This window comes from Carya illinoinensis, chromosome 2 (assembly GCF_018687715.1).
Source record: "Carya illinoinensis cultivar Pawnee chromosome 2, C.illinoinensisPawnee_v1, whole genome shotgun sequence".
NCBI classification, from domain to species: domain Eukaryota; kingdom Viridiplantae; phylum Streptophyta; class Magnoliopsida; order Fagales; family Juglandaceae; genus Carya; species Carya illinoinensis.
Genome location: NC_056753.1, coordinates 4820979 through 4837500, shown reverse-complemented (window position 1 = coordinate 4837500; position 16522 = coordinate 4820979). Strand labels below are relative to the sequence as shown.

The 16522-nt window shown below is 34.3% G+C and overlaps 1 long non-coding RNA gene and 1 pseudogene across 1 annotated transcript; one reads left to right on the top strand and one right to left on the bottom strand.

The window, feature by feature from the left end:
• Positions 1-11499, top strand: part of LOC122294800 — a 21203-nt pseudogene extending 9704 nt beyond the window's left edge.
• Positions 11500-12265: 766 nt separating this feature from the next.
• Positions 12266-16522, bottom strand: LOC122298310. Its single transcript, XR_006239365.1, has 2 exons — positions 13427-16522; positions 12266-13353 (listed from the first exon to the last, which is right to left on the bottom strand). It is a non-coding gene; the product is annotated as an uncharacterized LOC122298310 (long non-coding RNA).

Here is a 16522-nt window from a genome sequence, read left to right as displayed (position 1 = left end):
TCCTAGTCGAGACCAAATATTAGAGAAATGATCTAGGCATTTCTTTGGCATAACCAAAAAGCTTTCCCAGCCGTCCTAAATGTCATGCCATCATTACATGGTGTGTTTCCATAGTCAACCCCCTTGAGCCTTCATGAGCCTTTATTGATTCTTTAAACTACATAAACCATGCCCGCTCTAAGCCTGAAAAACAATGAATCTACCGTTGATAGTTTGAGAAAATACTTTGGTGGAGAGTTACTTTTAAAAGAGAAAATTGGTTTCATTATGAAAAGTATTATGTTTGCTCTGTTTGATCAAAGAAAAAGAAGAAGAAGAAAGGAAGTGATAAAAAAAAAAAAAAAAAAAAAAAGAAAAGAAAAAAGAAGTCGCCAAGCGGAAAGTGAATTACCTCAAATTTTGTTAAGGGAAGTGTTGGTATTACATCAGTGATTACAGCAATAATAATGCCACAAGTATGAGCATATTGCCAAGAAAGAGCTATGATTTGAATCATGTGAGTTTCTTTTTTAATGTTCTTTTCACTAAGTATTTTCCCAGTTTGATTTAATTTCTCATATCCAGTTCTTTCTTAACCCTCACCCTGTGGCCTATCATTACAACCTTAATAAAGACCTTTTGATCTTTGATTTTGGTGTTGACTACATTAGTGGAGAGGATTTCTGAAAATTGGACTTATGGGGTTAAGTTTTAAGAGAATTCTTCTGATTTTGGTTGTTCTACTTTTATCTGAGTTTGCAGGTGGTTTGAGGTTAAATTGACTATATCACACACACACTCAAGGTCTTAGCTTTAGGTTGAAGTAAACGCCTAACTCTTGCTTGACAAATTGCAAAATTTTTGATTGATTTTCTTGCTATCTTTGATGTTAAAAGAGTAAGATACTAGAGATGAAATCTAAATTTATAAAAGCTTGGTGAATGATGATACTTCTCTTTGGGGTCGAGTTGATATTGCCTAAACTATCATTTGTTTTTCTTTTTGTTTGAGGACAAACAAAGTTGTAAGTTTGGGGGTATTTGATGGCTTGCAAAATTTCATATTGCAGATTTTACAAGTTCGTTCGAGCGGAGGCTTTTGGCCGCTCGACAGAGAGCTCGAGCGGGTTGCTGAAAAACGAAGATCGCTCGAGCAGAGACATTGGCCGCTCGAGCGAAATCAGGCAGATTCGAACGCTCGATGTGCGCGCGATAGGACGCTCGAGCGAAATCAGGCAGAGTCGAACGCTCGACGCGCGCTCGACACCTCGCTCGAGCGAACATCGTATTTTGACAGATTTTAGATTTTCCACCGTGGGACCATATAAAAGCCATTTTTCACTCTAGAGCCGCGGGTTTTTGACTGGAGAACACTCTTTGGGAGAGAAAAACATAGCTAGAGGGATTCAAATCATTTGTTTTGGAGACGGAATTCCAATTTATTGCACGTACGTTGGATTCATACACGAGCACGGACGGGAGAAAGGCGTTGAATCGTTCTCTTGAGCTTTTGACGACCAGTTGAGGCTGCAAGGAGGATTTTTCAGTGTTTATTTTCTTCTTCCCATCTTCTCAGAACAATTATGGTGAATTCGTTTATGTTGAATTCCAATTCTAGTATGAGCTAAATTTTCTTCTTTCTAGGAAAACGATGTAACCTAATTCCGAACTATGCTTGTTTGTCCATGCTAATTTAATGCAATTCTCTCTTTGTTTATCTGATTTATTCTGAGTTTAATGCTTCTAATTAACTGGCCATTGATTAGATGATTATTAATCTTGTGATTTGCTATCGAAAGAGGGAATCATAGGGTAGATCTTGGATATTTCAGCATAGGTAAGTATAGAGATCGAAAGACTTGTATGAACCTGTGTAGTAATTAAATCATTGGTCTTATTGCATTCTTGATTATTTAATTTGCATACTCTTGTGTGAATTGATAAACTAGAATCAATTCCAATTGACTATCGAAAGAGGCTTTTGGATGAATTAGAGATTTGCTAATAGACAAAAGAGGTTTAAGTTAAATTAGCTGGATGAGAAAAGCATAGTGAAGAATTATGGTGAAATCGATTTCCTAGAAGTTTTCTTCCCTATTGACTTTGATCTTCAAACATCAGTTTTACTTTCTTTGCTTATTTCTCTTGAGTTGATCTAGTTTTATTTGCTACTACAAAAACCTTAGCGATTCATCTAGATAAAATTGAGATTAGCATAATTTTGGTATTTGGCAAGAGTAAGGTACAAATCCCTGAGGACGATACTCTTCTTACTACTTTACTATAAAACTACGATACTGTGCACTTGCAGTTTTGCACCGGTCATTTATCATAAATTCTCCTTCATATAAGTTGTTCCTTTTTGAGTCTATTTTACGTGGATATCTTATGTGTCCTATTTGAAAATCATTTGGTCAGTCAAATATTATGTAAACTATAGAAAGGTCATTCTAGGAGATAAACTGGAGAATATGTTATAGTTTGGAGTTTTTGACCAAGCTAATGGATCGATATTGATCTGAAATTTTTATGGAGTATTTTTAACATATGTATATGATTATTTGTTGAGGATTTTTATATGATTAAATGTTTTGATGAAAGATTTTCTTAGATTTAGAAACTTAGAAACTGGAAGAGGAAAAAAACAGTTTCTGTTTTGAGAAAGTTTAACTCTTTGGTGGTCTAAACCTATTCCAATGACTTTGATAATTTTTTTGGAGGATCCTAAGCATCTTATATACATGTTATATTATTATTTTAAAGATATTTGATGTTATTTTCAAAGATATGAAATTTTATGCAAAGAGATATTCAAATAAGCCAAAGTGTGGATGTTCTTGGCTAAATTTATGTTTTGGTTAATTTTTAACCATGTGATCTTGAATTAAAAGCTTATATATGTTTTAGGACATCTTTTTAAACCATGTGATGGTTTGGTTTGAAGATCACATCTTTATAAGTCATAGATCAAAAGGTTAATCAAAACAAGTTAGAAACAAAAATCAATGGAAATAGCATATGGGAATTTCGGCCCTATGGAGTTTTAATAGTTGTGATTAGTTTTAAATTTTTCTAAATTGATATTTGAGTTGAGGATAAAATTTACATGAGGCATGTAAATTTTGGTGACTTTTGGAGTTAGTATGCAAAATCCTTAAGTTATGGGTAAAACGGTTATTTTCCTACATGTAGAGAGTAAAATGAAAATTTTACTCTTTAAGTTAGTATTTTCCATATTTCCAGTTATTAGTAATTTAGTGCTAACTTTTAGAATCACTAATTACAGTTCCTCGTGATCGCGCTTGATGTTTTATAAGAAACGCGGAGATCGAGGTAAGTTAGCTTTTAACTTACTAGCAGTCTACTGTGTATGTGTGCTAAGTAAAGGAACTACAGTGTATGTTTGTGTGTTATCATATATGTCATGCCATGCCAAGTTATCACGTAATTGTCTATTATACAGAATTTATTATGTCATCAATTTTTATTTGTTACATAATATATTCTGTCATGTATTACTGTACCTTACAAGTACGTCATGCTAAGTAAGCCATCTATTACATGTATGTCAAGTCATGTAATATTCACTGTTGCAAGTATGTCATGTTAAATATGTTGTCTATTATATGTTATGTCATGTTATGAAATGTTTCTATCTCAAATTGGTCATGTATTTCAAGTTATGTTCAAGTCACGTTATGTTACGTCAGGGCTTCAGTCCTTTCGTATTCCAGTCACGTTTCATCTTGAGTACATTCAGTTTCGTGGGGTCCACAACATCTGTGGCACACGAAGTATGGGGTCACAGCAATTGTGACGCATACACTACGTGAGACACAACAATTGTGATATGTAGAATACATAGGGCCACAACAACTGTGGAGTATGTATTTACACGTAGAATACATGGGGCCACAACAACTGTGGAGTATGTATTTAACTGCATTGTGATGTGTAGAATACATGGGGCCACAATAACTGTGGAGTACGTATTTACACGTAGGATACATGGGGCCACAACAACTGTGGAGTATGTATTTAACTGCATTGTGATGTGTAGAATACATGGGGCCACAACAACTGTGGAGTATGTATTTACAGGTAGAATACATGGGGCCACAATAACTGTGGAGTATGTATTTTTCATGTTAAGTCAAGTTTGTGTAGAATACATGGGGCCACAATAACTGTGGAGTATGTATTTTTCATGTTAAGTCAAGTTTGTGTAGAATACATGGGGCCACAACAACTATGGAGTATGTATTTTTCATGTTAAGTCAAGTTTCAGAACAAGTTCATGATAAGTCAAGTTTCATATCACGTTCATGTTAAGTCAAGTTTCAGAACAAATTCATGATAAGTTCATGATAAGTTAAGTTTCATATCATGTTCATGTTAATTCACGTTTCAGAGCAAATTCATGCTAAGTCAAGTTTCAGATCAAGTTCATGTCAAGTCAAGTTCAATTCATGTTTCAATTTAAGTTATGTCAATTATGCTATGTTGTACGCCAAGTTATACTTTAATTACTTATGAATTTGATTATGCATTTATGCTTTTACTGTCATCCATGCATCATTAGCTTGTGTGGAAGTTTTTTTGTTAACTTACTGAGATTTGTAATCAAATCTCACTTTGGTAGTCCCAACTACCATTCCCCCCGAATGGTAGATCTTGTTACATGACCTAAAGGAGAATCAGGAGCTGATCAACTAGACACAGTTGACTAAGCGATGGTGCGACGTCAATGTTAATATAGTAGTTAACGTAAATTACTACTTGTACGATGGAGTTGCATCTCTAGTACTTTTTGGATCATAACCATTTTGGACTAGTGTTGTGATCTTAGTTGTTCAATGGGTCTTTATGTATGAATTATGTTTTAAGCATATGGGATATTTTCAATTTGGTGCATAGTATTGCTAAAGAAAAAAATTATCCGCTGTGAATATTGCATAATGTTAGATGCATGTTAGGAACATTGCATCTTATATGTCATGAACGGGGGCAGGTAACCTTGTGTTGCATGTCTCGACGCTTCAACTGTTCGTCTGATCCCAAACGGTATTTGGAGGCGTCACAAGGTGGTATCAGAGCAATACATCTCTGGGCAGTAAATCCACATGTACTTAGGAAATGCACATAACATTAGGCTTGAAATTTTAGTCGTCAGTAGGCTTGAATTTCTTAAAGTATGAAAGGTAGTATGTGGTTTTAATACATATACTCGTGTGTTTCAAGAAGGGACACATGACTCGTGATAGAATACCTCGGAATCCTAAGGGAGATAACAATCAAGAGGATCAGAATTTCCCGATGGATGAAGGATTAGTTGAGGTGGTAAGTTTGCTGACCAACGTGTTTAGACATCCACAACTACGGCAAGTGCACATACCCATTAGAGTATATGCTGTCATTCAGAGAGACATAGATGCTGGCGCCCCAGGAACTACAGGAGCTGGTATCATCACTGGTATTTTACTAGGACGTATATGTGGTTAAACATAGTTAACGTTGATCTGATTGCAATTGATGGTAGTATTGCATTATTGTTATTTTGGAGTAGGTCAAGTCTTGGGGTTGGTAAATCGTACATTGTTTGATTCAAACGAGTCATTGTTTCTATTAATTATGGTAGTGCTTGAGAATTCAGCTTGGAAGCTGAATTGTTACCCTAACAATTTTCATTAGAAGTATTATTGTTCATACCAATGTAGATATAGAATACCTTTTATTAATATGAGAAAGGATATTTAGGATTGATGAATGGTATTCCACATATTTGGAGAATTGTTTTGATTATGAGAATACGATATAAATTGTGTTTGGAAGAGTAATTTGATTAGGAGAAGCTTTAGCCTTAGTAGGATTCATTTATGATAATAATATTACCACACCGCCAGTAAATGATTTCTGGAAAAGCACTATCTTTATGGATACATAGATCGATCTTCTTTCGAAGACTATTATATGGGGAGTAAAATCTTGGTCTTGAGGATTTATGTGAACATTAGGAACAAATCATTTAAAGTTAGAATAATTGATAACTCATGATGGATAGAAGAGTTATGACAATCATAAGAGAGAAAGTCTCAAGTTTAAATTATTAACTGGTCAGTTATCGAAGTACCACCTAGGAAGAGGACTGATTGTTACGATTATAAAAAAGTAAGTTAGTCCTAGACTAGTAGAACTCCTTGAGGTTTTTATTAACTTGAAGATTACTGAGAGTTTGGATATGCATGATTAAATGCATATTTATATGAGTCATTGGATCATGTCATATATATGAAAATCCCTGAAAGAAATAAAATGGAGCACATAAAATATCTACCAAAAGATAGAAACACAAATATGAATATTTGTGAAGTATTATTTTATTATCATAAAGCAAAATTACAGAAATTTGAAGCTCTTTGCCTCAATCTTTAAACGCTCTTCCTCTTCAAAATCTGCATGCCTTTCCTATCTAAAGGAGTAGCCACTCGAAAAGAAGAGTTAAGCAAAGATTTTAAATCTCTGTTCTCTCGATTTAGTGCTTCTATCTTCATGTTGGATTCCATAAGAAGCCTCTGAAGGATAGAAATATTCTCGTATAGTTTGTCAACCCCACCAGTTCTGGATTGCAGTCGCTGAGAATATGCGACAATGGCTGATGAGTATCGGGTACCGAGACTCACAAGCTCGTAGATAAGTTCATTATCTGACTTATTAGTCAGATCATTATTGGATTGCATTATAGCATCTACGGAAGAAGCAGAAACAACTGGTGAACGAGGTGCAGAATACCTCTTGTATTGGTAATGAGAAGATTGCTGAGCCATTGCAAAGTGAGAAAGCAAAAAGAGATTGCAGAGTAAGAATGCAGACTAATTTCAGAAAAGTGAAGAAGATGAGATGCGAAAGAAGATGAACTGAATAATTCTTTTATAGAGAAAATTATGACGAATCATCTCTCGTGAAGCATTTCTCTACAAGAGACAAAAGCAATGTAGTATCATAGCTGCGGTGCCTGACAACTACAGAAGAACAAAGTAGTGTCATAGATATGCGGCGCCTGACAACTACAGAAGAGCAATGTAGTATCATAGCTGTGGCGCCTGACAACTACAAAAGAGCAAAGTGGTGTCATAGCTATGCGGCGCCTGACAGCTACAGAAGACCTATAAAAATCATGCAGATCAGAGTTGTCTGGTCTAAAACAGAGGGCCACCGATTTAAGAGAGAGAGAGAGATAGAGAGAGAGAGAGAGAGAGGTTAACGGCTTAATTTTGATGAATTCTCTACTAACTATGGTATTCACAAGAACATTTAAAGTATATCGCCTATATTTTTCTAAAGAAGAGTTTCGGAAGATTATTTACTTGAAGTTTTAGGATTGGAGAGTGTGTCGATACAACTTGGCCAACCTTGTGGAAAGAAGTATAATATAATTGTAGATTAAAGTAAGAGAGTTAAGGAATGACATAATCTCAAAGGCAAATATATACGGGATAGACACCAGGTTGGTAAGCAACACCTATTTCTTAACTTGTTAATTCTTACTTATTTCGATTTCGAGGACGAAATCTTTTTTTTTAGGAGGGGAGATTGTAACAGCCCGCTAGAAATTTAATTGTGAAATTTCTATTAGTTTTAAAAACCTCGTGAAGACCCCATAAGTTTTTACGAATCCATTAATCGTATAGGTTTTTGTCTAACTACATAGTTAGTGTTATTATTTACTATGGTATCAGAAGTGTGTTTTTTATTATTGGAGATAGTTAGAAGTGTCAAAATGTATTATGGTTTGTGCCATTAGACTCGGAGGGTTATTTAAGGTCTTATGACGCAATAACACTTTTTCATAATTTCAGGCGAAATGTATGTTCAAAACTATAGATATTATTGGATAAAAATATCTTGAGCTAATTTTTGTGGATATTTTTGGATAAAAATATCTTAAGATAATTTTGTGGATATTATTGGATAAAAATATTTTAAGCTAATTTCGTAGATATTATAGATATTATTAGATAAAAATATCTTAAGCTGATGTTTTGGATAGAAATATCTTGAGCTGATTTTTATAGATAATTTTGAGTAGGAGAAACCTACACTCAACTCTTACTCCAGCATCATCCTCTTCTATATCTCTTCCATAAGTATCTCCAGCCACCCTCCCACGAAATTATCTCATTTACACTTTCCATTAAAAGCATACCAAACACTCTCTCTCGGACAGCTTTTAGGAGTTCTTTTGCACACCCATTTTGAAGCTCTTGTAAGTGTTTTATCATAAAGTCACATTCATATAAGTTATTCCTTTTTTAGTCTAGTTTACTTGGATATCTTATTTGTCCCATTTGAAGATCATTTGGTCAGTTAAATATTGTGTAAACTATAGAAAGGTCATTCTGGAAGATAAACTGGAGAAAATGTTATAGTTTGGAGTTTTTGACCAAGTTAATGGATAGATATTGATCCGAAATTTTTATGAAATATTGTTAACATGTGTATATGATTATTGGTTGAGGATTTTTACATGATTAAAGGTTTTGATGAAATATTTTCTTAGACATAAAAACTTAGAAATTGGAAGAGGAAAAACAGTTTCTGTTTTGAGAAAGTTTAACTCTTTGGTGGTCTAAACCTATTCCAATGACTTTGATAATTTTATTGGAGGATACTAAGCATATTATATACATGTTATATTATTATTTTGAAGATATTTGATGTTATTTTCAAAGATATGAAATTTTATGTAAAGAGATATTCAAATAAGCCAAAGTGTGGATGTTCTTGGCTAAATTTATGTTTTGGTTAATTTTTAACCATGTGATCTTGAATTAGAAGCTTATATATGTTTTAGGACATCTTTTTAAACTATGTGATGGTTTGGTTTGAAAATCACATCTTTATAAGTCATAGATCAAAAGGTTAATCAAAACAAGTTAGAAACAAAAATCAATGGAAATAGCATATGGGAATTTCGGCCCTATGGAGTTTTAATAGTTGTGATTAGTTTTAAATTTTTCTAAATTGATATTTGAGATGAGGATAAAATTTACATGAGGCATGTAAATTTTGGTGACTTTTGGAGTTAGTATGCAAAATCCTTAAGTTATGGGTAAAACGGTTATTTTCCTACATGTGGAGAGTAAAATGAAAATTTTACTCTTTAAGTTAGTATTTTCCATATTTCAAGTTATTAGTAATTTAGTGCTAACTTTTAAAATCACTAATTACAGTTCCTCGTGATCGCGCTTGATGTTTTATAAGAAATGCGGAGATCGAGGTAAGTTAGCTTTTAACTTACTAGCAGTCTACTGTGTATATGTGCTAAGTAAAGGAACTACAGTGTATGTATGTGTGTTATCATATATGTCATGCCATGCCAAGTTATCACGTAATTGTCTATTATACAGAATTTATTCTGTCATCAATTTTTATCTGTTACATAAAATATTCTGTCATGTATTACTGTACCTTACAAGTACGTCATGCCAAGTAAGCCATCTATTACATGTGTTTCAAGTCATGTAATATTCATTGTTGCAAGTATGTCATGTTAAATATGTTGTCTATTATATGTTATGCCATGTTACGAAATGTTTCTATCTCAAGTTGGTCATGTATTTCAAGTTATGTTAACGTCACGTTATGTTACGTCAGGGCTTCAGTCCTTTCGTATTCCAGTCATGTTTCATCTTGAGTACATTCAGTTTCGTGGGATCCACAACTTCTGTGGCACACGAAGTATGTGGTCACAACAATTGTGATGTGTAGAATACATGGGGCCACAACAACTGTGGAGTATGTATTTAACTGCATTGTGATGTGTAGAATACATTGGGCCACAACAACTGTGGAGTATGTATTTACACGTAAAATACATGAGGCGACAACAACTGTGTAGTATGCATTTAACTGCATTGTGAAGTGTAGAATACATGGGGCCACAACAACTGTGGAGTATGTATTTTTCATGTTAAGTCAAGTTTGTGTAGAATACATGAGGCCACAACAACTGTGGAGTATGTATTTTTCATGTTAAGTCAAGTTTGTGTAGAATACATGGGGCCACAACAACTGTGGAGTATGTATTTTTCATGTTAAGTCAAGTTTCAGAACAAGTTCATGATAAGTCAAGTTTCATATCACGTTCATGTTAAGTCAAGTTTCAGAACAAGTTCATGATAAGTGAAGTTTCATATCATGTTCATGTTAATTCAAGTTTCAGAGCAAGTTCATGCTAAGTCAAGTTTCAGATCAAGTTCATGTCAAGTCAAGTTTAGTTCATGTTTCAATTTAAGTTATGTCAATTATGCTATGTTGTACGCCAAGTTATGCTTTAATTACTTATGAATTTGATTATGCATTTATGCTTTTACTGTCATCCATACATCATTAGCTTGTGTGGAAGTTTTTTTGTTAACTTACTGAGATTTGTAATCAAATCTCACTTTGGTAGTCCCAACTACCATTCCCCCCGAATGGTAGATCTTGTTACATGACCTGAAGGAGAATCAGGAGCTGATCAACTAAACACAGTTGACTAAGTGACGGTGCGACGTCAATGTTAATATAGTAGTTAACGTAAATTACTACTTGTACGATGGAGTTGCATCTCTAGTACTTTTTGGATCATAACTATTTTAGACTAGTGTTGTGATCTTAGTTGTTCAATGGGTCTTTATGTATGAAGTATGTTTTAAGCATTTGGGATATTTTCAATTTGGTGCATAGTATTGCTAAAGAAAAAAATTATCCGCTGCGAATATTGCATAATGTTAGATGCATGTTAGGGACATTGCATCTTATATGTCATGAACGGGGGTAGGTAACCTTGTGTTGCATGTCTCGACGCTTCAAATGTCCGTCCGATTCCAAATGGAATTTGGGGGCGTCACAACAGATATGGTTTACACCACCACAACTAGTAATACGATATTATTCCATCGAGATTGTTAACCAATTGGTGTTGCTGCATATTAAAACCTTCATTTTTTTATTTTTTATTTTTGTTGCTCTTTCAATTATAAGGTGTTTCTGAATCCAAGCACCACATATATGGTTTGTACAACTACAACTAAAGCACTAGCAATGGGCAAAATTGTTGTATGTGCCAATCATCCCTCAAACGAATTCTTCAAGCAATTTCCGAATTGCTAGACCTATGATGACAACAATGGATTTGTTGAAGCCACACACAAAGCATTAGCTACAGAGCATGTGCAGCTGACTGATTCACAGAGGCATGAATTGTCATGGGAGGCTGCCACAAAACGGTTTCTTAAGGTTTCTGAGCCAGACCATGTATCTACAACAAAATTGTCAAATATTGCCGCAAAGAACTTTATGTCGACATCCTTCAACTTTCAGAGGAACATGGAGGATGCATCTGCATTTGTCCATTTTTTGACTTTTGGGTCTGAAGCATCACGAAAAAGCAATTATGAGGAGCTTGCAACCAAATGAACAACAATGCAAAGAGCTAGGGCTAGCCATTCCCATAGGAAAGCAAAGCTCAAGAAAATGAAAGCATTATGCTTTTGTGAAAAATACCAAGGATTCTTTATTTACGCTCAGTCTGTGCATAAATTGGTATAGGTTAAATCATTTCTCTTGTTTCTTATAAATTACTTGTTTTCCTGAAATTGAAAATCCCATTTGAAGCATGTTTCCACGACTCTTATCCAGACCTACTTTGCCCCTGTGATAACTTTGTACCTTTTTCGTACGCATATTCTGATCATAACATAGCGGAATAACTTCTGCAACGCAGAGAACATTCTAAGTATGTAAATTAATAATGCCCTAAGCATTGTTAGATGGTATCTTGTGATATCTTTACTTGGATAGAGGATGATCCCATCCTTTAAAGCATCCACATTGGTCTATGTATATGCATATGCAAAATCACATCTTTTGCATATCCACTTTGTCATTCCAACAAAACTTTCACATTGGCTTATGCATATTTAAAACAAAATAATAATAAAATATTATCATTTTATTATTATTATTTTTACCTATTTTTTTTAGAGTGCAATTTCCACGTACTGGTTTATACATGCAATCAATACCTAGTACATGGAAATTGCTATGCCACCAAACCTGTAGAATGAAATAATGAAGATTATTTCATGCATCCATACCCAGTTTCATGCATCCAAATTTATCAATTCTATATATAATAAAATTTATCAAATTTAAGGAGTATCAATCATGCTTTCATAGAAGGAGAAAAATCTATTATAACCATGGACCACGACCCAAGTGAATTTTTCCCACCAACCCAATATACACCAAACAACATATATTAACATGTACTCAGATTAAGCAATGAGACTAATATCAACTTCAGAACTTACATATGACTAATTTTATGTATCAAAATCAACTTAATACAAGTTTGAAAAAGTTGATTTTGATAGAAATTCATTACAATACAAATTCACTTTAGCAGCAACCAAATCAGCAACCAACAATTTCAGCAACCAGCAACCACCAACAAGTCCTCCCGTGGCTCCAGCACCCTTTAGCAGCAACAAAAAACAGCCTTTCCATTGGATCCTCCAACGGCTCCAGCACCATTAAGCAACAAGCAGTACAACAATATCACACCAACAACAAAATTCACCCAACAAAATGTTCTCACCCACCACCAACTACCAACAAAATAAAAGGCCCATATAGAGGTACAAAAAAGGGTTTGCTATTCATAACAACTAGCAGTATATAAATATCTAAAACATGTCACCACAGTAAAAAAATATATATCAAAAACTGCACAAAACAAAGCATACAACTATGTACAAGATATGACCTTATTTCTTTGTTCCTCAATAATTTCCATTTGAAGATTATGGAAATACTCTTGCTGCACATAATTCATGAAACCAATATCCAATTTCATTATTTCCATATCATTTTTCCTCTTCTTTTCAGCTAATATTATAGATCTTTGATCTTAAGCCTTGATTTCCATTTCAACATTTTTCTTCTTAATAGCCAATAACTCAAAATTGCGGTTTTCTAACCTCATTATGCTTTCTTTTCTCTCCAATAGTAAAATCTTCCTATCATCTGTCATTTCCCTTAAGGCGTCACTAAATTCTTTATCTTATCTTTTCTTACTTTTTTTTTCTCTCTCTTTTTTTTTTTCCAGCTTTTTTCCTTTGAGGTCTCTCACACTCCACGGACACATTTTCCATTGGGTCCTCTAATTATATTGAGTTTGGAGTACTACCTGAACACGAGACATTGTCTCTTCTTCTTATGGTCTCCATGTGTGTTTGTCATTTCAGTTGGTTCCTTAAAAGATTCCAACAATGATCCAAGGTGAAGTTGGTTTTTAGGGTCTCTCAGTACAAATTTTTGCCTTGTCAATCTACAAAATAATGAAACAATTAGTAGGACAAATATGAAATAATTTTACATAATAACAAAATAAACGATTATACCTTGCCTAACTCGATTACACCGCTTGGATGCATTCCTTCAACTTGAGCCATAGAACCACAAAATTTATTGACACATTTTTGAATGGTTGACCACCGATTGATCAAAGAGAGTACAAATCATTCTTGACTATTAGATTTTTTATAAGTGGAGTAGTAATCATAAATTCTACTCCACAATTGTGTGGAGGTTTGGTCAGTTCCCCGTATGGAATCTATACTAACATTAAGCCAAGCTGAAATGAGGAGAGTATCTTCCTCAATAGTAAATGACACACCCCGCTGGGATTTATGTTTAGGTTTGCTTTTTTTTCGTTAGGGTTGTGTCACTTGGACATCAATGAAAGCAGCATCCACAGTAGGGTTGTTTATACCACCCTCACCACTTTCTAACAATGTGGTGAAGAAGGGATCCTCATCAATTAAAGTGTTCATCCTTCAACATTGAAAGACAAAATGTTACTAAAACAACACATATTAAGCAAAACAAGGCCAACATGTTTAAAAAAATCATTAAACTCATACCCAATACATGTTTTGAGGTAAAGCAAGGCTAACATGTTTACAAAATTCAGATTATGTAGTTTTTAAGATGATGTACAGATTTATCTAAATGCAATTTTTATGAGTTTAATGATGATGTGCAGATTTATCTATATGCAATTAAAACAGGACATAAATACCGGATATAAATGCAACCATGTTAATCCACAAGATTCCAAACATATTTATCTAACTCCAAACATGTTAATCCTTAGTATGAAAGCATTTATCCACTGTTGGTGATGTACAAGTATTAAACTTTTGTGCATGTAGACAGTTTAGATTTCCATTGAATTCAATGTATACTTTAGGCATAGTATTTGTTCAGAAGTGGTAAAAATCATCCATTTTTCTTGCAATTTTTCTAATAAAAATCTAAAAGCTGGATGCAACAAGATCAAAATTATGTTTCCCTTCACTTGGATGCAACAAGATAAAATAGTGGATCTTTTTTTTCGGTCGTGTTGGTTTGTCTTGGGTTCTGCCTAAGAGAGGTCTGTACCAGGTAGAGATGCACATTAACACATAAATGTAATGTAATATTTCTTTTCTTTTGAGTACACACAGTTTGAAGTCAAAGTCACTGGGGCCATTGATGGTCCAACTTGCATATATGCTCCAATGGTGCATGGAGTGGATGGCCAGATTTTATTAGGTACTGGGTCTTGGTACCTGGTATTAGACATGAATCCTGTCAAAGACGTGGTTTTTATTTCCCCTTTTCTTTTGGGGGAAGTTTGTTGTGTGATGCAGTTTTCTCGAGTAAGTCTCCCAATTATAATGTTCTGTTTGATTGTTGAAAGAGTTTATGGCATTTCAATCTTTGGGCCATTCCTTAATTATATAAACCAACTTTATGTCATCTTTCATAGTCTTGCATTAAATACATCATGTCAACCATCATTTTCTTTACTTCCTCCAACCTCCCCACCCATAGAAATAGAATTAATGAACATATAAATACTCAAGAGTGAGTTTGGAATCTCTCTACATCAAAATCAACTTGCATAGTGGTCAAAAGGAAGGTGGGGTGTTCCAAGTAAAAAGTATACATAAAGTTCCCTCCCACCAAATCAAAGCCCCCACATCATGACAAATCAAGTCTTCCTACCTCAGTTTGAGGAATCTTTGCATTATCAAAGCATGACATACTGATGGGTTCCTACTACCTAGATTGTTTACTCCTTAACAGAATAGTGGATCTTTTTTTTTTAAAGTAAAATAATGGATCTTTTTTACTTTAGGGGAGGCTTAGGTGGAAGCTCAGAAAATTAGAGCAGTGCGGAAAATGGTTCTTACTTATCTCATATGCTGTATTTGATAGAAAGAAAAATTAAAATTTTTGGGAGAGTGAATGGACTGTGCAGGAGCTCAAGACTACTCATTTTGGCTACTTTTATAGACTTTATTGGGCTGAACTTACATGATTTTCTTGTATCTTTTCTGCTTTCTAGATGGGTATTCTCTTATATACAACATGTGTACTTGTATAGTATATATATATATATTCTTTTACAAAGTGACAGGTAAATAGTTTAAATATAGCAACAATTTTTGAATTATGCTTGTGGTCATTTTTGTGAAGTAATTAATTCCAGTGATTCTGAAGCATGAATAGTTTCTTAAAATGTAGGCAGTCTCCTATATTAGGACATTGTATGCATTTACAAATGAAACATTGGCCAAGTATTCTTACGCAACATCACTACAAGCAACTCTAAGATATGGTATATTAATAAGCCTTGTGCAAGGACTTGGTCTTGGATTTACGTATGGGCTTGCCATGTGTTCTTGTGCCTTACAACTGTGGGTTGAAAGGTTCCTAATTACTCATGAAAAAGCTCATGGTGGTGAAATAATAACGGCCCTATTTGCTATAATTTTAAGTGGCCTGTAAGTATCTTTCTTGAACTCATATCCTGACCATCATTTCCACCTTTTTTCTTACTTGTGTTTACTCTTTCTTTCTTTCTATAATAGTGGGCAAGAACAGAAAATTGATTCCATGAGATCTGAAAATCAGAAACCCTAATCTAAAACCAAGAACAACATGAAATGAAGAAATGGCAACAAAAAAACAAAAACACTTTTACTAATCTAAAATCCTAACCGAAATCGTGAAGAGAAAGGGAGAAATCATACCTGAAATAGCAAAAAATTCAAAAAACAGCAACTGTGATGATTCCCAAAGCAGACGCAGGCTCCGTCGACAACCATCGTGAGAGAGAGATGCACGGATTCGTTTCTTCCGATGGGGTTGTTTGGGTCGAGAGAGGGATGGAGATTCGGAGAGGAGAAACCGTGTGGAGAGAGCTGCAGAAATAATCCCGTTTGGGGGGGGCGTCGGGGAGAGAGAGTGTGGGAGGAGAGAGAAATAATGATTAAAATATAACTTGGAGAGTAAATAGTAGATATGAAAAATTGTAAATACACTGTTTATAGTTAGCTAAATTTTTATAGATAGAGAATCCAATGCAGCTCATTTTATGTTAATATTATGTAAAAGTGGCTTTGCTTATGCATATGCATAGGTCAATGTGGATGGTCTTAGTGGGT